Here is a 25,073-nt window from a genome sequence, read left to right on the forward strand (position 1 = left end):
GGGCCTCAAATTATCAGTGTGATGATTTTTTAATTTTAACTTTGATGAAATGAAGAATCACAAAATGGATGTGAGTATACACTGACAATTTAGTTAAACTCATATCTTAAATAGCTATTTCTGAGCAGGTATTAAAAGAATAACATAGAGAGGGCAGAAATTGGAAGCAGGGAGACCAATTTGGAAGCTATTGCAGTGATACAAGGGAAAGGTGATGGGAACCTGAATTGACTGGAAAAGAGGAATCAGCTATAAGAGATCTGGTTAAAGTAGAGGTAGATCTAACTAGCAGCATGGCAAGAAGGAACACTGAATTCATAATAAGAATTGGATTTCATAATTTACCTGTCATTTGAGTGAAAATAAGATTTATCTTACTTTTCTAAGTTTTCTCAGCTGACATTCAGTCTAGAGTCCTATGTATACTTATAGGAGAATTTTTTCCCTTATTTTGATTTTCTTCTAACTTTAATTTGTTTGCTAAACAATATTTAAAATATAGTTCAATTAACAAAAAGTCTTGCCACAATAATTACATAAGCTCTATTTTTTCATTTATGGGGATTGAGACATCATTAAATTGAATGCTGGTAAATTTTACATTGAGCATATTATAGTAAATAATTACAAAGCAAATCCTACATAACTAAAATGTAGTTACCAGGGGACAGCTAGGTGGTACAGGAGATAGAGCATCTGCCCTGGAATCAGATAGGACCTGAGTTCAATTTCAATCTCAGACACTTAATAGTTACTTAGCTGTGTGACCTTGGGCAAGTCACTTAACCCCATTGCCTTGCAAAAAAGCAAAAAAATAAAAAAATACAGTTACCTATCAAAATGCAGATATTTTTTGTACTTTCAGAGTTAGCATGACTAAGGTATAGAAACTTTTACATAGGAAAAACTACATAGAGTTATCATCACATATTCTTCATGAATTCATAGAACCCTAGAACTGGGAATAAAACAACAAAATAAAAATAAGATGAAACCAAACTTTTTCACCTTAATCCATTCCCACTTATGTCATCATCTCAGACGTCAACAGATATTTATTAAGCACTGCTATGTGTGTTAAGCTCTGACAGAAAGATAGAAAGTTAGGAAAGACAAAAGGATTGAAAGAGAAAAAAACAGTCTCTCTGTTCTTAAGAAGTCTATAGTAAGATGCTAAAAACAACAAAAAACAGTTGGGAATCACACAGGGAAGACACTAAGACTAGACTTTTTCCAGAAAATGAGACTCTAGCTGAAACTTGAAGGAAGTCAGGAGATAAGCAGGGAAAGAGTTCTAGGCATGGGGGACAGTCAAAGAAAATACATATGATGGAGAAATGGAGTACTGTGTGTGAGAAGCAGCAAGGGGGGACCAGTGTCATTGGATTTCAGGATATAGAGGGGAATAAATTCTAATTAGATTGAAAATATGGGAAAGGGGCAAATAATAATAGCCTTTATAAGATTAACAGAGGCATATACACACATATATATATATATAATATATTTATATATATATATGTAGTAGAGGGCTAGTAGAATTTATTAAATAGGGTGACAACTTGGTCAGACGTGCTTTAGGAAGATTAAATTAACAACTGAGTAGAACATAAAATAGTGTGGAGAAATGCTTGAGATGAATGCATTTGTGCAGTCCAATGGAAGAGGAAACAAAGAACATCTAGGCAGTGCAGTATAAAGAGCACTGGGACAGGAATCAGAAAGATTCTTCCTGAATTCAAACCTGGCCTAAGATATTTAGCTGCATGACCCTGGACAAAGCACTCAATCCTGTTTGCCTCTGTTCCTTCAATTGTAAAATGTTCTGGAGAAGGAAATGGCAGACCATTCCTGTATCTCTACTAAGAAAATCCAAATAGGGTCACAAAAAGTCAAGCACAATTGAAATGACTAAATACAACAGATAACAACGTGCACTAGATGGCCAAAGGATAGAAAGTCATAAAACAGAGAATTCTTTGAAAGTAGAAATGGGAGAATATGCCCATATCCTTTAGTCAATTTCATTTCTGCAGTTTGTTGTCATTAACTAGCTAAATATATGATTTAATAAAATATTTATATATGTATTAAACTAATAACTTTATTCCATTAAGTTTTGTTCATGAGAATTTTTGTTAACTACCTACAATATTCAAGGTATTGAGCTTGTTGTAAAATTAATAGAAAAAGAAATATGACACTGGTCCTGGTCTTTCAGTTATTTTTCCAATACAGGCCAAAAAGTATGACCTTCAAATAATGATGAAGATGGAGAGTGTATCATAAGTAAGACGTTTCCTGATATGCAAAGGTCATAGGATTATATGCTTAGAGATTGTAGGGTCTGTGGTAGCAATCAAGCACACCTCATTATTTTACGTATGGGGAAACTGAGGCACAGAGAAGTTAAGTGACTTGACCAGGCTAATAGTTATCTAAGATAGTATTAAACTAAGCCAACTGGATCATTTCTTCTAATACTTTTACTACTTTCACTCTCCAGAAATTTTATTGTTATTCATTTGTTCAGTTCTGTCCAATTCTTCATGACCCCAAGGACTTTGTTCTATTTGGGATATACATGTGTATGCATGTGTTCATATGTTTATTTCAATATGTATATTCCCAAGAAGAATGAAAACTACTTTAGGAAGTAGAAAGTTCTGTTTTTTTGACTTTATATGCCCAATGCCTAGCAATTTTTTATTGAATAAAATTTTATGCATTGAATAGATAGATCCAGGAAAATGATGTGAAAAATTTTACGATGGAAAGATATGATTATCTCTCTTGTCATTAGAATGGCTACAAGAGGCAAGGCCATAATTTGGTCTCATTAAAATAAGACAAAATGTACCAGAGCAACCAAATATTTTATTGTTCTCTTATATTAACTAGCTTGCCCCTAGAGAACAATTGAGTAAATATACCTCCCTCCCTTCTTTACAGAAGTGTAGAGAAATATTGGTATGAAATATTAATAGACTATCAGAAAAGGTTATTGCGATGATTGGTTATTCTGACCTGTTTTTTTCTCTTTCTTTTTTAATCTTTGCTACAAGAAATGGTTCATTGCATAGGGTAGGCAGGAGGAATAGATTTGAAAATTAGGGTGATGTTAAAACAAAGAATATCCTTTAAAAAATAAAAAATAAAAAATAAAACTGACAAAGCTCTTCTTAGTGAATAGAGGTGTATGGTAGTGGCAGAAGGCACATGTACTGTCTGGCCTGTTCTGTTTGAGTAAAACTATAATCATCTCTGAAAATTAATCTCCCCTGAACTTTTCACACTCCATGAACTTCATTAAGAAAATTCATCTAAAGCAACAGTTAATCAATTACCAATCACAATAAGTAACTAAGGAACCACCATTTTCAAATCAGTGCACATGCACACAAATCTACACCATTATTACTTTTGAAACCTGTGTGGACAGATCACTGAGGAAACTTGTACTCCTGTGGGAATTGTGAACTCTTAAATGTTAGCTGTTGGAAGAGGAAGAAAAAAATGTCTATAGAAAGAGAAGGCAATGGAACAAAGAAGAAAGCTGTTAATTATAATCAAGATTTTACTTAGAAATCTTTGTATGGTTTTAGTATTAGGTTGTAAATCTGTGGCTAGGTCACTTTTTGAATAGACAAGGTTCTCAAGTTTCAAAGACATCTGTCTCCAGAGAGGAAAATCCCAAATTGCCTTTCTCTCTGATGTAAATAGTTATGTGATCCTGAGTCAATTATGGGTGCCTAGAGTTTACTGATAAACAGTGCCTCATAATAGGTCATCTACTCCTAGCATATTTATAAATTGGAAATAGAAACTTAGCAATATTAAATGCTCTGTCCAAGTACATTGTATATAAATAATGACAAATAAGATTTGGATGCATGTCTTTTGACCCCCCCCCAAACTTGGATTTATTAATCCCTTATACTACTATATATCTCCTTTGCTCATCCATAAAATGAGGGGGTAGCACTTAGTTTGAAATTTACCCAGGTTCCTAAAATGCTATGGTAATAAGTCAATTTTCATGTAACAGTTTAATGACTTATTCTTCTAGAGAGATACATGCATTCAAAAGAGCAAAGTATACCATGATAGATCACTGGACTGTGGTAAACGAATGGGAGGCCATGTGGAAGGAAAAAAGGGGAAGGGTAACAATCATAATAATAATACTAACAATATTGATAATAAAAATGGAAATTATATGCTGTATTTGTAACTATAAGTTGTACAATTTTTTTACCTATGTTATCCAATTTGATTCCATAACAATCCTGTGGCATAGGCATTAATATCATAATTTTACAGATGAGGAAATTTTGAAGAAGAGCAGTAGAGTGATTTAGCCAGGATCACACAGCTATCAAATGACTGAGAAAGAGATCTGAAGTCAGCTTCCTCTGATTCCATGTCCAACACAGAATCCAATGCCTCCTTAGTTTCATGTCTCAGTGTTCAGTTATTTTTCAGTTATTCTTCAGTTATTTTTCAGCCTAGTTATGACTCAATTTGGGATATTCTTGGCAAAGGACTGGAGTACTTCACCATTTTCTTCTCCACCTCATTTTATAGAGGAAGAAGAAACTTAGGGAAACAGGAATAAGTGACTTAGCCAGGGTAACACAGCTGGCAATTGTCTGAGGCCAGATTTGATTTCAGGCAGCAAGGGACTCTAGAGGAGTCTCAGGTAGGGACTCCAGGGTCAGCACTGTATTCAGTGGTACCACCCAGTTGCCTCTTTAGGTTCTATTCAGATATCTCAATTCAATAAACCTTTATTCTGTATATATTTTATACAGCACTCTGCACTAAAAATCAGAGATATAAAATCTGACCTCCAGGCAATTCCAATCTACTGGGGATGGAAGAAATAACATGTATACAGATAATAAAAGAAAGGGGAATTTGAGGAATAAAAGCGCACTAATATCTGGAAGTAGGAAGTGGACTATTAGAAAAGCTTTGAAAAGAAAGTGATACAGACATCTGTTGCCTGATTTGTTTTAGCTGTGTAAACAAGGACAGTAGGACTCTCTCAGACTGGATCCACATACCATGAACCTCAAACAGAGGTGAAATGAACAATATCAACACTCAAGGACAAACAGTATAAAACTAGCCCTCAGATCAACTTTGTAATTCATGATGTGAAAATAATATAAGAAGTAATTAAGACAAATTCAGTTGACCTGGAGGGAGAATTAATTACTGTAGTGGCTCACAGATGGCTGTTATTAACAATGCCAAGGTTCTGGTAGCTTCCTCGATTAAGTAATTATTCTTACTAACTAGAAGTTAGGCTCAGGTGTTCCTGAAGGCGGTAACTGTTAAATTTCAATGGCCTGGGGCAAAGTCTTGGTGATCCTTTCCTAGTTATGTCTCTGTCTGGACTCATCATTCAAATTTCAAAGTTGAAGTGAAAGTCCACTAAAACAGAAATATTGAGGTGTCAGAGAGAAAATCATCGATTTCAAGTTTAAAAGACCTTCCCATTAAACGTCCTCATTTTGAAGGTGAAGAAGCCAATGCCCAGAGAGGATAAATGATTTGCCAGAGATCATAAAACAAGCAAAGTGTCAGAGTCAGGATTTGTGCCCAAGTCCTTGACCCATACCTCTGGCATTCTTTCTATTTGTCTCATACTGAGGATTATTGAGAAAGAATTCAAGTTTGGAAAATAAATGAAGCTCATATACTTTATTGAGATAAAGATAAACCCTATAACAATTTCATAATGTGGTTAAGGTAGAATTCATCATCCTGGTCTCAAGGTGACTTTCCTTTCTCTTGAAGAATCTCTGTATTTTTCAGTTGATGCAATTGAGGTAGTGAGCATGACTCCTATAGGTTCTTTATATGACATTCCCTGAACTGTACCTGAAGAGCAGTTAAGTTACACAGTTAATATGAGTGCAGACCTGAAGTCTCATGAAGACTTATGTTCTTGAGTTCAAATCTGACCTCAGATGCTTATGAATCATGTGAGCCTGGACAAGTCATTTAATCCTGTTTGCCTCAATTTTCTCATCTGTCCAATGAGCTGGAGAAGGAAATGGAAAACTATTCATGTATCTTTGCCAAGAAAATTCCAAATGGGGTGATAAAGATTTGAATATGACTGAAAAATCACTGAAGGACAACAACATTTGAAGTATAATCAGACTCTCCAATCATTTTATCCATAATAACATAGTAATGGTGTTGATGGCTAGCATTTATATAAAGTCTACTCCATGTCATTTTATAGTTCATCTTCAGAACAACTTTCTGAGGTAAGGGCTCTTTCTTTTCCCATTTTACAATGAAAGAAACTGAGACAAATACAAGTTAAGTAGTTGCTCAGTGTTGTAGAGCTACTAAGCATCTGAGACTAGAATTTTTGTTATGACGTTGGTCATTTGAATTTATTTATTTGATCACCTAATGAACAAAAGAGAGATCCCAAGATTTATATCACTTTTAAACTGGTAGGGACTTTTAAGATTTTGTTTTTAAATGAAAAACTGAGTTTCTATATATTGTTCAATCTAGAAGAGCAGGGTCACTTATGACCTTTATGTTATTGTTGATTGTCACAGAACCTTGACTTGCTCTGTCTCTTAGTTTTTAAACTGAGTTAGTTCTCTTCTCTTTGGAGAGTCTCTTAGTCTTCCTACTTCCAGTGACTCAAGGTATTGTGGCCTGCTGGTAAAAAGCACTTGATCAGCTTTAACCCTATTGTAGCTCAAAACTTGAGCTCAGGAGATCCACCAGACTCAGTTTCCCCATTAATAAGGATCAGAAGATGCCTAGCCACAGGATCATCTAATTTAACCACTTTATTGTACTATGGATTGGAGATAACAGAAGAAAAAAATTACCCAATGCCAGCAAAGAAATTAATGGCAGAATTAGATTTAAAGTAAATGATCATGCATTTAGAACTAAAAGACATTTTTAGAGCCTTCTAATGAAGAGGTATCAAACTAGTAAAACTCAGTTTATCTGAACGAGATTAATATGCAATTGGAAAATGTCTACAAAATATATAAAAATACAATAAAACAGTTATTAATTTGTCATTTTCTATGTCAATATGCAGCCTGCAGCGATCTGTCTTGATATGAATTTGACATCACTCCAAGGTGAATACCTACCTTTCATAGGTGAAATATTTAAGTTCAAAAAAGTTTAGACACCTTACATAAGGTTACATGAGTAGCTAGTGGCAGAGAAGAAATTTGATTCTAGGTCCCTTGAGTGCAAATCAATTCTGTACCAAGGTTTTCCAATTTCAAACTGAATACCATTTCTAATAATCCAAATGTCCCTCCTATTCCAAGGGTCTAAATCTGTAGAATATAATACTTCAGTTTTGTCCTTTAACTATCTTATCTCCTATTTATACTTGCCACTGCCCATTACTTATTCTTCTTAGTGTCCTTAAGTATATAAGTTAGAAGCAGTTAGGCATGGGAGAGTTTGATTTTAGAGTCAGGAAGACACAAGTCCTAATACTGGTCCACAGGTGAACATTAATGAGTGTCTTAAAATCGATGTGCCATAGGCAATGTTTTAAGATTGCACATTACAATTAAGTTACAGAATTTTACTCCAGGAAGGAGTTTGAACAGTAGGAGTGGCTCATACTCTTGATGAAATCATTGTTCATGATGAAAATAGAAATAATGATAATCACTAATAATAATAATAATAATAATAACATGAGTATTCTATTTTATCTGTCTGAATATAGGCTACCACTGGAAGGGAAGTTATTAGGAATCTGTCTTCAAATAGCAAAACCTTGGGCAATGTCAATTTCCTTTAAAGATAAATTGGTTCTTTTAATAGTTATCTGATTGTCTCTCATGTTATCCTGGAGTATCCATTAGCTGTAAATGAAAATGGCCATAAGTAGTTGATGTGTGGTTTTTCAAATAGGACTGGTCAGGAAAAAAGAATAAAAAAGCACAATCTGCTACAAGGGGGCTTACCTTTGATTGAATGATCTTATCTTTTGACATCATTGACTTCCATTTAAAAAAAAAGTCCTTCAAAGAGACTCTACAACTTTATTCACTTTTTTTTTGTAATCAAGGCATCTCAATCATGGAAGTAGGGGAAATAATGAACAGAAAATGTGGTCTCAGACATTTGACTGTCATCAGCTATATGGCCTTGGATAAATCACTTAACTCTGATTGCCTGACTTTCAGGGTCATCTCCAGTCCTCCTGATTCATATCTGACCATGCTCTGGAGGAAAAAGTGAAGCAGGTCACTTAGCACAGCACCCCTTTACTCAAATCCAGTTCAAGTACTTGTCACAGCATTACTTCCCTGATGTCATTGTCTTCTTTTTTTTTTAGAATACTTTTTTCCATTCTTGACTTTATTTTTTTAGGTTTTTGCTAGGCAATGGGGTTAAGTGGCTTGCCCAAGGCCACATAGCTAGGTAATTATTAAGTGTCCGAGACTGGATTTGAACCCAGGTACTCCTGACTCCAGGGCTGGTGCTTTATCCGCTGCGCCACCTAGCTGCCCCTGTCATTGTCTTCTTCAAGAACAAAGGACAAACATCATCATCATCATCATCATCATCATCTTTACTACTCATGGTGGCTAGTCTTCCTTTGGAGAGCAGCCCTGCTCTGGGGGGAGCATCATCTCCCAAACTCTCCTACCCCTTTGCCCTTCTCTACTACTTATCATTTATGTTGCTAGTCTTCCTTGAAGCTAACCCACTCTTGGGGATTGTGATTTCCTCCTCTCTCCTTTTTGCTCTTCTCTGCCACTTAGCCCCTACTTGCTTCTCTTACTGAGGGAAGCCAGCCTAGTTAGAGAGTATAATTCCTCAAATTTTCCTGCCCTCTTTCTACTTCTACTGCTTCTCCAAAAAACCTAACCTGTGAGCCTTGTGTAGTAACTTGTGAGATTTTTGTAGTCAGCTGTGAACTTTTTATATTGCTTTATGGATATTTTGTAGTAAACTGGAAACTATTTGTGCAAACTTTGAATTCAAATTTAAGCATTTCTTACCTCTCTGAGTCTGAGATGGATGGGTTCTTCACAAAATGAACCCACATTTATCCTTAAGCCCCCTTTCCCCAAAGTCCCATTTCCTCCATCTTCATCATCATTAATTCACTTTTTCTAGAAAACACAGTTTAGACAGAGAATGAAAAAGACTTTCTTCATTCTTTTAAAATTGAATTTCCTTTCTCATTTTTTTTCATCTTGCAACAGAAGCTAAGGGAAAGAAAGAATAAAGGAAGTTGGGAGCAAGAAACAGCAGCTGCATCAGCAACCTAAGTCCAAAAGAGGGTGAGCAGTAAGGAAAGGTGTAGAAGCATGAGAAGTTATAGGTCCTTTTACTGGGAATCATGAGCCACAAGAGCAGGGGGGAGATTTGGGGGGAGGGAACAGATAGCTCAGAGAGCAGAGATGAGGTAATGAGGGATATGTTGATCAGGAACAATAGCTCAAAGACTTAATCCTTTCAGTCTAAAGCAGTGATTCATTGTTTCACTGATAGTGTTGAAGGGAGGGTAAAAGTGCTTTGCTAAAAGTTCATTGACCTCAACTCAATAATTTGAACTAGGGGATGGGATTAGAGGAAGATACCTGATCTATAGAGAGGGATTAATTATAAACATCCTTCCCTGTCCAATATTTTTCCTACTTCATGACTTTTAATGCATTTAAGCATTTTACAAACATATATTTCAGGTATTATTATTATTATCATTACTATTATTATTATTATTTTAGTTTCAAATTAATTTTCAGAGTGCATTCTCTTCCAACATTAATATAGCATTCTTTATCTTTAATAGAGATGAGGAAAGCAAGCATTCATTTCATTAAATGATGGTGTCAACACTTTGTGGAGTTACTCTAAACTGTTAAAATATACATTCAACTTCTAAAGAAATTGGTAGGTTAATTCGCATCATTAGACAACCAGGGTCACCGATTTATATTTTGAAGAGACATCAGAGGTCTTGGTGTAAGGTCTTTATTTTATAGGTGGAGAAATTAAGGTTTCCTTCATGTTCTCACAGATGCTAAGTAGCAGAATTGGGATTCAAATTTTGGGCCCTCCCCTTTTGAGGCAGCTTTAAAGTAGCCAAGGATAGATGATACTCCTTTCCCTTTGTCATGAAGATGCTCTGAATTTATTTCTTTTATGACTTCTCCCCATCAACACCTTTCTTTATTTAACTTATAACAATCATCATCCCAGTTCTCAATATTCAGTCAAAATCTCAAGACAAGCAAAGTCTGGGAAGGATGGTGGTGTTTATAGATGGTAGAAATAAAAGTTTTTGGAATCATCATGATTTGTAGAGGCACAACCTGGACCCCGCCCCCCCCCAAAAAGCCCTTCAAATTCCTATGTGAATTTCCAAAACAAAAAATCAATTTCAGATACAAAATAAAACCTAGACTGTTTCTAACAAAAAAACAAAAACAAAAACTCTAGTGGTGCACAAAAAGAGCCAACAGGTGCTTATCAGGAAAAATTGGAAAGGCAATGAATACACATGTGAACAGACTAAGTCCAGAATAGAGCAAATTTCAACACTAGAAATTGGATTGAACTGAATCTTTGTTGAAGGCAATCCCTCTCCCTCACTTTCCAAATGTGTCCTCCATTCCACAAAATAATCAGGTGTGTCAGAGATAAAACAAGAAAAAAAAAGTTGAGAAACATTAAGATACATACATTGATTTCAACTCCTAAAATTGTCAGATAAAGTTCATATCTTTTCTTGTACTGTTTCATGCCTAAGTCCTTCTTTCCCATCAGTACCTGTTATAACTTCTGCCCATGTTTATCTGTGAGCAGATTGGTAAAAGACCATAAATGCTCAAGGAGAAAGCAAACAAACAAACAAACAGAAAGACTTTGAATAAAATATCTTATCAGTGCTAGGTCAGGAGTACAATTTCCATATGTGAATGCTGAATATTCCTGTTGTTAAAAACACAAAATTCAATAAATACCTAGTTACTAAGACTACATAATAAGATCTCAAAGTTACTCTATAATACTAATTATTTGAGTGAATATTTTTAAATGATAACAGATATACACAAAGGTTACTAGATTTTATTTTACAAAATAAAAACAGTAGAAATAATTATGGTTTGAATTTTTTTTAAATTGATGTTCTGGCCCAATGTATGAAACAGAAATAAGATTAATACTCAGCATTCTTTCTAGGTATGAGATTTACCTGTCAGCCATCTCATTTTATTTCATCATTTTTTTTGCTGGATGTCTCCTAATTTCAAGGTCAAGTCTGCCTAGCAAGTATTCTTATAGTATTTTCAATATTCCTGAGAATACTCAGGAAATAGAAGAGATATAATGGACCCAGATCATTCATATTTTTTTTTATGGGAGAGCCAGAGAAATGGCTAGTCTTTTATTGAAGGGAAGAAAAACAATACATATCTCAAGTAACCAGTCCTGGGGCTCAGTGGCTCAACTGGTGGGGTACCAGTTTATAGTGAGTTCCACAGTTTGGGCAATGCTGTGTCTCGCCTTTGTGAAGCCAGAACCAGATGACTGCACTGTTGTCCTCTTCACAGATACAGCCCACTATTCGCTTGTCAGTGATGGAAGGGACCAGGTTGGGCTCCTCCTTAGTTCCTGGAGCTGCCTTTGGGGCTAGAATATTGTATGGATCCAAATCATTCCTGGAAGCCATCATAATCTCTCTCTCCAAGCCAGTGGCCTGCTCCTTATCAGATGGGATACCTCCTTTGCTGGACACCGAGCTGCCTGGCTGGGCCAGAGGCCCTCAGGTCCTGGACCACCAGGGCCCTGGCGCCCCGCAGTAACCTTGAAACCATTATGACTGAGATAACCCTGACCGGCTGCTGCAGCGGCGCTTCCGGAAAGAGATCATTCATATTTGAAAATTTTTCAAAATATTTGAGATATTTGTTTTTGTGTATTTGTTTTTGGTGAGGGCAAAACCTTTTTCAACATTAGGAAAACAGAGAAGGAAATCTAATCTAGTGTCTTTTCTTATTTTACTATGGACAATGACTGTTTTCTTTTTCCCTGTGAAATTAGAAGTTCCACACAATTCTCAAACCAAAATGATATAGTAAAAGTGTGTGGAGGAAGAGGAAAAAATGGGCTAAATTTCAAGTATTTGATGGGATTTTATGTGAAAAATTAACTGGATTAACTACTTGAAACAGGACATAGAATTTGAAAGAATAGTTAAAAGGATGTAGATTTCCAGTTACTAGAAATTTTTAAGCAAATACTAAATACTGACTTATTGGCAATGTTATAGAAGGTATTCTAAGCCAAGTAGAAGAGACACTTCTAACACAGCTAACCCACCAACCCCCTTTTAACAGATAATCTTACACAATTTATACAGCTATTGAAGGTAAGATTTGACTAGATATCTTCTGATATCAAATCTAGAACTCAGTTTCATTGAAACAAATAAACTAAATGTAAAAACATTAAATAGTATATATTACCTATTTAAGTTGTTTTGCTTTAACCCAAATGACTAGCATTAAATTAAATAATTGTATAAAGGGAATTATAATTCCATTGTTCAGATATTTATCAGACACCTTTTATGTGCAATGATCTTAAGGGATAAGGTTTTCTTTTCTTTTATTAGTCTCTGCTTTTAGTATTACCCTGCCTCATCTCAATTTGCTTTTTTCTTGGTTTCCAATTTCTTGAATTGTTTTCTTATATACAATAAGGAAATATATTTCCAATAACCTCATCTAATTTCCTTTTAAAATGCCTTGTTATTTTCCTTCTCTTCAATAACTAATGTTTCTTTGGTTCAGTGGTCTTAATTAAAGTAATATATTCATATGCATTATGAACAGTACAGGATTATAATTGTTAGAATAGCCTACCATACTTCATTGATAAATAGTCAGTAGCATTTAATAATTTGAAATGTTTCTATCAGTGAGCTTTTAATAGCTAGTGAGTGAATGCATTATTTGGAGCAAAAAGAATTCTAGGTAGAATTTTGATTTCTCAGAAATACAATTTATAGTCAAGGAGTTGCATGCAATATACTCAAATCAAACACAATTTTCTTAATTGTCCTGGTTTTAGAAATGGTCTTTATAAGCTCCTGCTGATTGGTGTGAATTATGATGAATCACGAAACTTATTTTTCCTACAAATATTCTCCCCTCCCCAATTAATTTCTTTTTCTTTTGCATTTATCCTGTACTTATATATTTATGATAAAAAGGGTAGTTGATGTTTTATGATTCACAGTTTCAGAGGGAGGACTGATATGTATTGGTAGAAGGAATTTCCTCATCAGAAATTCTTTCTAGCTCTAAAATTATAAATCTTGTATAAGATCAAAGTAACTAAAATGTTACCTAGGAACATGCATCTCTTCAGTAGAACATAAGTACCTTGAAGAAATGGTCTACATCACTCCTATATTGTCATTCAAAATATTCAAAAAATGCTTATTGGTCGATTGCTCCATTGATAGATACTTGCTTGACTTGAACCATTGTAGAAACTAATCATCCATATAATTATGTTCTCTATTCATATTTCTCTTTTTATTGAGTTAGATGTTTTTTTCTTAATTGGCAGAAAACTTCTTTGTATTTTGGATTTTATTTAATAATATATTGTTGAGTGACATTCCTATAGCATTCCCAGGAAAGTGTTAGATAAAAGCTAGAGAAGGGTCTGATGTGTTGGATTCCTCAGTTTTTTGTGCCTGTCTAGTGAAGAGGTTAAATGTGGAGGTGCATGTGTAGAATAGTGGTCACGGTACAGTTGGGAATTATGCAGATTGGGGGTTATATCTCTTAACCTTTCTTTTAATGAGCTAAAGATAATACTAATTTCACACATATGGATATTTGCCTTGATTTCTTTGACTCAGGTAAATATTATTAACCCTAATGATCCTCTTTATTATTTTCCCTGGTCATGGGGGTCCACAATTCATTCTATCATTCCAGCATCTTTATACATTGTGATTTACAGCTAGATTCCAATTAGGGTGAATAATGAACCCTGAAGTGGTCACACATAATTGAATTTGCACTATCCAAAGTGATAATTACACAATATATAATGATATACTATATCACTTGTCAACCTAAAATAAAGACTACCAAAGTAGCAAAAGCAAAAGTCTTTAATTGAGGCAAGGGAATTGCAATTCAGGATTCCACACAAGACCAAAGAACTGGAGTGCCCAAGAGAGATAGAAAAGACACTTACATATGGAGGGAGTCTCATGAAAAAACACATCTTTTATATAAGTTGTTTGCTAGCTGAAATTCCATAGAGAAGGCTGGGGAAACTTAGGAAGTCCTGACATTTGATCAGAACCACAGGCTTCCAGAGAGATCACAAGACCAGCTTTTACCTATTTCAGCAATGGGATTAGGCAGCCCCTCTGATGGCTTCACTGAACTCACTACAAATGTGAAATTGATTCCTGCTCCCTGGAAATAGTGCATATTTGAATAATGTGGCCTCTTCAGGGGAATTCATTATTTATTGTAAGACCTGTTGTCTTCTCAAATCTTTCCCAGTCTCAGATTCTGTGTTATAAATTTGAGCATTATGTTAGTGATCAAGATTCACATGAGCCCTTGGAAAGGCAGTGAAACATAATGAATAGGAAGTACCAGACTTTCTGAGATCTACATTACAATTTTGACTCTGAAACGTATCAGCAGTGCGACATTGGAAAGATATAAACCATCTTGACTTTAGCTTCACCATCAGCAAAATAGGAATAATAATACATAGGTTAATGGAATTTTAGAATAGAAATATCTTAAATATCCTCTTAATCAACAAGTCACTATTTTAGTAATTCTAGAGTTTGGTGGATTAATTGTATAAATAGACTACTTTTATCAATGCAGATTAACAAATGTCCTGCAAATTATATTATTCAAAGATTTCCTGATACACTAATAGGTGAAGGTACTTGCCCTAGGATAGGTAGCAAAAATGTTATCAGAAGTAGGACATAAATGTTACTCTTCTCGAGTTTTCTCTTATAGAGTAGGATTTGGGCCACTCTTTCACATAGATTTTGTGGTCTTGGTGTCTGGTAATACTCTATGAGCCAGGCAGTGCACTAAGCTGAGAATAGAAAGAGAAAAATGAATTGGTATCTGCTTTCAGGTTTTCAGAGAACTAGCAATTGACCCATAACCCTAACCCCTTTTGCTCATTTTCAGAATGATGTTTTTGTTTCACTTGAAAAGAAGCACATTTACTATTAGCCTATGTTTCATTAAAATACAAAAATGAAGTCAATCTCTATTTCGTCAGATGCCTATTTGAATATCCACCATATGTATTTTTTTCCTGTGCAAAGTAGCATGAGGTTCAGCAGTGCTGTGTTTACTTATTGCATACTTGTTTTTTCTCTGTTCCTAGTTCAATATTTTTCCTGCATTTCCACGAATCTGTGACTCTATCGATATGGCTATTCTCCAGTGAATTAGTTCATTATACATTCTTACTTTCCCATTCTGTGGAATTCTTGCCCATGTCCTCCTATAAGCGAAGGGGTACAACCAAAAAGTTGAAGGTCTTCCATTAGGTCTCTTTATATGATCTGGATTCCAATAACCCACATAGACTTCAAGGGTACTTCATGACAGCTCACCTTTTTTAAATTTATTTATTTATTTTTTAAATTTTTAAAAATTTTTAAAATTTATTTATTTTTTTACCTTCTTTTTTGACTAGAATTTTCTTACATATATTGTCCTGTGAAATCTACAAATGAAATAATTTGTTGCTTACAACAAATCTGTTTTTCTTCTTTAGTTCTTGAATAAAAATTGCAATCTAATCAACTGGGCACACAATAGAAACTTAACAGTTACAAGATGCAAACTACAACTGACCTACATTGGTATCTGAAATCACCTCCTATGCACATTCTAGGACGAAGTATAGATGACTAAATTTGGTCCTTTTTGATCTTATAGTTTTTTTTTTTGTTTGCTTGTTAATTTTTGTTTTTAAAACTCAAACTGAAGCAAGGATTGATGAACTATTTATTTACCAGTTCATAAGAAGATGCAGTTTAAGCCAAATGCCTTCTTGGTCAAATGCCAAAATGGATAAATTATATAATTCTAGCCTAACCTCCAAATTGTTTCTATATGGTAAGACCACATCATCTCTCTCATTTCTAACCAGTTATTCCTTTCCTCACACCTCAAAACACTTCTCTGAACTTCCTCAGCCCAAGTTGAGCTATGAATTTAATCCCTTTCCTCATATTTCTTTCCCAATGACTCAAACTGACATATTCTATGGATATCACTTAGTCATTAAGAGCATTTCCTCCCAGTTTTAATATTAAAAAAGTATTGGAATGAGTCTTCTCCCACTCCTCCTTTAAATTATTTTTTTCCAAACATCCTTTATCTAGCTGCCCAGTTGGCATTAGAAATCTTTGGTTTTTCTACCTTGGGATATCCTTTTCCTACATAATTTCTTTCCCCTATTGTAATAGATTCACCTTTCTAGTCTTTGGAGTGTTAACTGTATTCTCCAACTGACACTTCAGTACAAAAGGTGTCGCATGAGTTACTGAATAAACTGTGCTGTCCAAGAAAGCCAGTTCTTATAGTAATGAGTTCAATTCCTAGAGCAGTGCATTGTATAGAGTTAGTGCTTAATAAATATTTATTTAATTAAATCAAACACATAGCTATATTGAGGAAAAAATATTAGAGATATATTTGCCCAGCATTTCCTGTGATATGAAGGAACTATACTTTCTGTGAGTCTCTGACTTCCTTCCCATCATTCAGTCTAACTCTACTCAAATGAAAATTCACTAAGATAATAGGAAGCAATCTCAGTCCCTTCTCTCTACTCTCCTCCACCTGTCTGGATCTTAGTCTTCCAAGATGTATGACTAAATATAGTCACATCCTGGTGAGTCCCTTCTTGACTCCCTTCCCCTGACTCCTCTTTATACAGGAAATGGGCTGGGCTCCCTATAAAAATTCTGCCCATCTTCTTCTACATATGAGATCCCTGTTGATCTAAGCCCAGCCACCAGCTCATGGTTGTTTCTCTTCTTTTTTGACAGTTTTTGATATTTCTATTCAGTCCAATTTATAGTCATTTCTTCTTTGCTCTGCTTAAACTTACTATCTTCTTAAAAATCTCACTTTCTTTACTTTGCTTATGAACTTTGCAGTAATCTATGAATTAAAAATTAAACCTTTTTTTACCTTCCTGAGTCAAAGTGCCTTTCTGTAATTTCCTCACTGTTAATGAATCCTCATCTAACCATCCCCCTCCCACAAATCATTCTGCAGGCTCTAATTTCTCTCCCCTCTTAAAATTCCATTTGTTCCTCTGAGTTTTCCCTGGTTGCAGAGAGTGTTGAAGCAGAATCCTGTTGTCCCTAATCCTGACAGAAGGTAATGCCTCTGAATATATTTCCTAAATAGCATTGAATCTGGCCTCGTTAACCTTTCTTAAATTAAAACATGGTCTACAAATTTGTATACTAACATATCCCTAATATATGATCAATCGTATTTTGGTTTCTTGTCACTTTTTTCTTACAGTGGTCACTATGACAAAGAATGATAGATTATTAGAATCTGACTGATTGGGGCAGGGGACTCAGATGTGGGACTCTGCCATCCACCTGGTCCTAAATAAGCTGGTGCTCTCCCTAGTTTAGCAATTAGAAAATCAGCTGCCCTAGAAGCCTGACTGCCATGTCACCTCCCACACACCTTATCCAAAAGCCTTGGAGTACAGCCCATTCCAACTGTTCACAGACCATGGGTTTTAAGGGCTGCCAGCTGGAAGGCTACCTATTTTACCCTTCATTATGCTATGCCATGGATGGGAACTTGGAGGGCAGCCTGCCCCTCAACTCTTGCCAGTCAGTAACAGTCACATTCTCTTCCCTCCCCTAACTAGGTTACCTGGAACATAATTGTTTTTTTTTCCCCCACCTAGCAGCTAGGGATTGAAAGAGCTACTCTGTCTGGCTCTCCTTAGGTAGCTTGATATAGGGAATATTGGCCACAGATGACACCATAGGGACAGAAGCCTGGATCTTGGCAATGTCCCAATCTGGGGTAGAGTCCAACTTGCTATTAGCTAAACTCCAGGCTCAGGGAAATGCTCCAGAAAAAGCCTACAACTTTGACCCTCTTAGTCCTTATAAAGGACAGTAGTTATCTTTCCCTTATTTTTATCAGCCAAGACAAATGTAACATTGTTATAAACACAAGTTCACACAAATAAAATCACATCGAAACATTTGGATAACTTAATTGCTTTTGGGTTGACTGAACCAATATGATAAAAATGATGATTATAATTCAATTGATTTACTTCATTAAGTGCCTTACCAATAAAGCTACCAGTAATACTTTATACAAATAAAAAATAACTAAATGATGAGGAATAATAAAAGTTCAAGAAATTCAAATGGATCAATGAAAAAAAAGAGGGAAAAGTTAGAATGTAGATTAGGAGTCCCAGATCTCAAACTAAGTACCATCATCATTACTGAATAAATAACAGAGTAATGAAGACATACAATAAATTAGCTACACAATACACAGAAGTAAATGACCACAGAAATCTAGTGTTTGATAAATACAAAGATGTAAACATTTGGGGAAAGATTTCACTATTTGACAAAAATTGCTCAGAAAACTGAAAAACAGTTTTTCTGAAACTAAGTGTAGATCAACATCTCACATCATGAACTTTCAAGATTAGATAAAAATAGACACATTTACACATGAAGGATAATATCATAAGCAAATTAGAGGAACATGGAATATTTTACCTGTTAGATCAATGCATAGGAGAAGAATTTATGACCAAAGAGAATATTAGAGGATTCAAAAACTCATAGTTTTGATTATATTGAATTAAAAAGGCTTTGCACAAACAAAATCAACACTTCCAAAACTAGAAGAAAAGCAGGAAATGGAGAAAAATTTATAGCAAGTTTCTCTAATAGTCTCTATTTCTCAAATTTTTAGGGAACCAAGTCAAATTTATAAGAGTATAAATCATCCCTCAGCTGATAATGTAAGGATATGACTAGGCAGTTTTCAGATGAAATAGCAAAACTATCTGAAATTATACCCAAAGAGTCATTAAACTATATATATCCTTTAACCTAGCAGCATCATTATTAAGTCTGTATCCCAAAGAATTGAAGGCAAAAAGATAATGACCAATATGTACAAAATATAGCAGGTCTTTTAATGGTGGCAAAATTAAGAGAATTCCCATAAACTGGGAAATGATTAAACAATTGGACATTATGATTGTGATAAGATACTATTTCTTTATAAGAAATAATGAGTAGGATCATTTCAGAAAAAAAACAAAGATTTTTAAGAAGACGTTTATGAATTTATTCCAAGTGACATGAGCAGAACCAGGAGAATAACGTACAATATTGTATGATGGCATCAGTTGTAAATGCTTATATATTCTCAGAAATAGATTGATCCAATTTAGATCTGAAAGACTAATGATGAAAAATGCTATCCACTTCCCGAGAAAAAACTATTTTGAAGTTCTTGTACAGATTGAAGTTTTTCTTACTATTTTCTTGTGATTTTAACCTATTTTCTTTTGCAACGTGGCTAATATAAAAATATTTTATCTTATAGAATTCTATAGTTGTATAATTTATATCAAATTGCTTACCTTGTCTAGGTATGAGGTGCGGCAGTAGATAGGGAACTTGAAACTCAAAATTTAAACAACTGAATGTTGAAATTTATTTTACATGTAATTAAGAAAAATAAAATTAAAATAACTATAATAGTAAGTTTTATCTAATCCTTCCTGGGTCTTTGCTCCCACAAAAGACAGTGTCATTTTCTGTGCTTAGAAGGTGACTACATATTAGAATATTTTAAGAATTTAACTCTCCTTTTCACGATTTGGCTTTAATGAGTTTAAAGTTTATTTCTTTCTATTTTCCTTATGTCACATAGTTCTGTTTTTTTTTTCAGAGACTATCAAATTTACTTGTGAAAAGACAAAGCTATGATAAAAGTAATTCGTTCATTCATTTGCTCAACAAATTTCCTTCTTAAACACCTATTTTTTTTTTAAATTCTGGACACCGTGGGTGATCAAGGAGAACACACAGTTTGCTTCACATCGGAGAAATGACATAAATGAATGACTAAAATTCAAGGCAGAATGTGATATGTCACCATAAAAAATGAATACTGATGTTCCATCTGATTGCTGATATCTAGGAAGGCTGCTTGGCAATGGTGTCATTTGAAGTGTTTTTTTAGGACAGACAGTATTTTCAACATGTGGTAAGGAGTCAAATGTTAAAAATTTTAGATGGAGTGAAGGCAATGGATAAAACAAGAAAACATGTCAGTCTTTTCCATCTCACAAATTTATTTCTTTCATTAGAAAATAGACTGCATCACAGTGTGGATTATTTTTATTATTTATATTGTATTCATAGCACCGAACACAGTTTCTAGCACACTAAATACACATGCTTTTAATAGATGAATATTGTTTAGTATATTGACCTGACAACCATTCATTAACTTGATTTTCTTTCCTTTGTTTCTTTCATTTCTATTGATATTTTATTTTTCAAAATGCTTATTATTGAAGCTTTTCAACTTTTATCCATATTCATATGGATTTTTTTAACGTGCAAAATTTCCTTCCACTCTCCTTTCCTATCACCCTCCCATCAGCGGCAAGCAGTCAGGTTAATATTGTATATATATATACATTTGTGTTGAACATGTTTACAGAGTAGTTATTGTCCGTTTGAGGAACTAGGATTTTAAAAGAATGAACACAGTGTTCTTCAGGTTCCAAAGGACTTTTTGTTTTGTTTTATTTATTTATTTATTTTTTGCCTCTGGATGGGGCAATTCAACGTCTTGCACCGGGTTCTTTTGCAAGATGTTGAATTGCTATTTAGCAATGACCCTCAACTTCCCATGCATGAGATTCCTTTTTTTGGAAGGGTGAATTATACATAACTGAAGATATTAATTTTTCCAAACTTCTCCCAAATGAAACCACATGAAAAGATACTTGTTCTTTGTGATCTCATCATGTACATTTCTGCACTGCATTATCTACATTTATTTAAACAACTAGAAGGTTGTGACCTAATGTATATTGATAGACAAAAGTGTTCTTTTTTCCTGGGCAAATAAAAATCTTACCTATAGGTTTTCTTTCTATATTTTGATTTTGTTTCCCCCCCTCCAAATAATCATAAAAGTGAATGATTGCTAGGCAAGTGAAAATGTTCATTAAATCTCCAGAAGATAATGGAAGCATTTTTTTTATCAGCAAAAAGAGAAAGGCAGAAAATTTAGTTTCTTAACTTAGAAAGAATTTGAACTCATAAATGGGCACTAAATTTTATATTACTTATTCCCTATTTCTTTCAGGATGCATTTCAAAATTTACTTTGATTTTAAAGCATGGGTTACTTCACTTTTTATTATCATGCCAACCCCTATACTCTTTCTTTGTGACAAATTATGGACAATATCATATGATGTTTCTCTAGGTCTCCACCTTTCTCTGTCATGTGATTGGGACAAAAGGCTCCTGCTTCATGACTTTTGTTACCTGGAGGGATCTCTTAGCACATCTATTATCCTCTTTTCTATCATTATTTGAGATCTCATTTCTTCTTCATTGTTATATGTTCTCTTTTTGTCAAATCATATTGCACATTAATTTCTAGTTTTAAAGAAAATGTTGAATTTTAAAAGTGTCTTCAGAAAATGGTGGAAGCCTGGGGGATTTCACAATTCATATATATATATATATATATATATATATATATGTATGTATGTATATATATATATATATATATATGTATGTATGTATTCAGGAAATTTGTCAAATTCAGCTTTTGCAAATGAGCAGAAGATGCATGACACATTGTATATATTTAGAACAATTCAAGAACTCAGAAATCTTTTTTTAAAAAGCTGGGATAGGTGATTTCCTCTCCTTGATTTTTTAACAGCCATATAGTCTTCTTTTCATTTTTTATTTGTATTGATATATATCACATTGAATTAGAAAGCGAATATTGGGTTTAAATAAGAAAACCTTCCATTTAATCCTGACTACCACTTTATTCTCATGTGACATTGGGCAAATCCCTTAACTTCTCTGTACTGTAGTTTCCTCACCTATAAAATAAAGTCATTGAATTAAACAGTCCATGACGTTGTTTCCTCCCCTTTCCTATGATTACCCTTACCCTATTCAGCTTTGTAACAACATTAAAGTAGAGGAAAAACCCAATAAAATCAATACTTCGATGTTGTCACAGTACAATATTCCATGTAGTTTTCATTTTTGCAAATGATAATTATAAAAATTTACTAATATTTTTATACTTCTTTAATATTCACAAAGTGCTTTGTAAATACAAGTTCATTTTATCCATATAACAATACTGACAGAAAGATACTATTATTGTTACTACTAGATGCTTTGATATGACTATAACAGCAACTACTTACTATGACTACTACAAATCTTAGTAATCTTACTACTACCATTTTATAGGTGAGATATCTGAGGGAAGAAAAGATTAAGTGAATTGTCCAGATTCATACAACTACTCAGTCTTTGAGGTGGTATTTGAACTTGGATGAACCTCTTTCCACGCATGAGATTCCTATTTTTTGGAAGGGTGAATTATACATAACTGATTTCAGGTTCAGTGTTTAGTACATTGGTTCACTCATCTGCCTAGAATTGTAGACAATGCATCTTCTTAGCTCTTTTCACGATTGCTTGATAAGATTACAAAACTTTGAGTTTTATCTTATTCTTTCTTTCCATTTACATTATTTTAGTAATTACATGTACATACATGTATTTATGCTAGATGTCTCACATTTTAATTTAGTTGCAAGTAATTAAAGCTTAAATGTGAAGGTATACATGCAGCAATATGTATTATATATGTATCTTTTTCTTTATTATTCATATACATGCATTTTTAATATATGGATATATACATCTATAAAAAGGATAAGTATATAATATGTCTGTATAGAAAATACATGTAGAAAAGAATCAGATTGTGAATATAAATATATGAGAATTATGTGAACATCTATATATGTATATACATATTTTCATATCACATATATATGGTACACATGCATGTACATACACATTACTTCTTTTTGTATATGTTGGTGTTTTTCCTATACATATCTAAAATTCTTTTTTTCTTATTTCTTATGAAACAGTAATATTTCATAACTTTCCTGTACCATAATTTACTTAGTCATTTTTCAAACTAATAGAAGGCTAGCTTGTTTCTGATACCAAGAAAGGTGCTGCTATTCGTACTTATAATGTATATGACATTTTTTTCTGCCTTTGACATTTCTTTGGGGCAATGCTTACCCATGTCATCTTTCGATCAATGGGTTTTTCCATTTCAATAACTTTCTAAAAGCAAAATTCAAAATTACTTTTCAGAATTGCTGTGTTTTTTCATTTTTACAGCTCTAGCCAAAGTATATCAGTTTGCTTCTTTTGCAACATTTCACTTAAATAATTTGAATTTCTGTTTTGGGATCATCTTTGACAATTCAGGGGGTATGAAGGTGTGAGTATGAACTTGAGGTGTTTAATTTTCTTTTTTTTATTATTAGCATTTTTAGTTTAAAAATTTGTATTTCTTTTTTTTTTTGCAAGGCAAATGGGGTTAAGTGGCTTGCCCAAGGCCACACAGCTAGTTAATTATTGTCTGAGACCCGATTTGAACTCAGGTACTCCTGACTCCAGGGCAGGTGCACTATCCACTGTGCCACCTAGCCGCCCCTAATTTATATTTCTTTAAAGAAATTGTTTGGTGACTTTTCAGGAGTCTTTAGTGATTTATTCAATGACAAATACTTCATATTCTTTAGGTCTTACATTTATTTTTCATAGTTTTTGGTTATATGGAAGTTGAGTACCTTTTTGAAACTTATTGTAGTTTTGATGACATAAAATGTTGCTTTTAATTTATTTCTTGTCAAACTAATTCCCAGTCTTCTCAGAAGTTCTTGCTAAATAATTTTGGCCTTAGAAATTTACGTTATCTACTTTATCAAAACCTTGGTTCTTGAATTAGTTTTTTCCTTGTTTATCTAATATTTTATACCTATATACTTTTCTATTTTTAAATATTTACACATTGCTTTGCTTAATTTTAATTTCAAGGTAATATACTGTCATTTGGAAATACTCTGAAGCTTAATTCCTATTTTCTATAATTCCCTTTTGTTTCTAAACCTTTTTTTCCTTCTAAATGAATTTTTCTTCATTTATCTGGCTCTATGTAGAAAGAACATGATTGATTGCTATATAAGTAAATATATATTTTTATAAAGGTATCACACCATGTGAGACAAAAATAATCATTTAATATATTAAGGCATTATTAACTTATTACTTTACAATCATATGTATACAAGTCTTGTAGTGTCATAGAGACCTTAAACTTTCTATGCAAAGAATGTTTTTTTTCCTAGAATACTGAAAGAATAGAAAAATGTTTTAGTTGAACAACATTCAGTGTTCTTTGAAAAATTTTGAAATGTGGGGAAGGTGCCACTATATTGACTAAGATCAAATAAAGGAATGAGAGAATTAGTTTACATGGAAGAAAAAATTTTCCATGAAGTTAAAAAATTGCTTTATCAAGGACATTTTATGTTAAAATAATCTCCTTAATTTTTGTGTCAGATACATGTAGGCACTTCCTGTTGATTTGAATCCTTTCATATGTCCAATCTTCCAGGAGTACTCCATTTGGAGTATTGAATGATTATGTGATTGCTTGAATAGTTGTGTTCCAAGACAGTTGCAATCTACATAGAGCTCATGTAGATTTTAGTAAAATCTTGATAAAAGTTTCTCATTTTATTCCTTTTCACATGATGGAGGAAAATATTATTAACCATAGTTATAGTTATTTGAATTCAGAATTAATTATATGAATTGATCTAAAGATT

The 25,073-nt window shown here is 33.6% G+C and overlaps 1 protein-coding gene and 1 pseudogene across 1 annotated transcript in view; one reads left to right on the forward strand and one right to left on the reverse strand.

Annotated features, from left to right (window-relative positions):
* NRG3 (neuregulin 3) overlaps positions 1-25,073 on the forward strand; it is a 1,220,394-nt gene that overhangs the window by 670,229 nt on the left and 525,092 nt on the right.
* On the reverse strand, positions 11,394-11,861 carry LOC141519894 (cytochrome c oxidase subunit 5B, mitochondrial pseudogene; annotated as a pseudogene).

Source organism: Macrotis lagotis, chromosome 4 (assembly GCF_037893015.1).
Source record: "Macrotis lagotis isolate mMagLag1 chromosome 4, bilby.v1.9.chrom.fasta, whole genome shotgun sequence".
Lineage (NCBI taxonomy): Eukaryota > Metazoa > Chordata > Mammalia > Peramelemorphia > Peramelidae > Macrotis > Macrotis lagotis.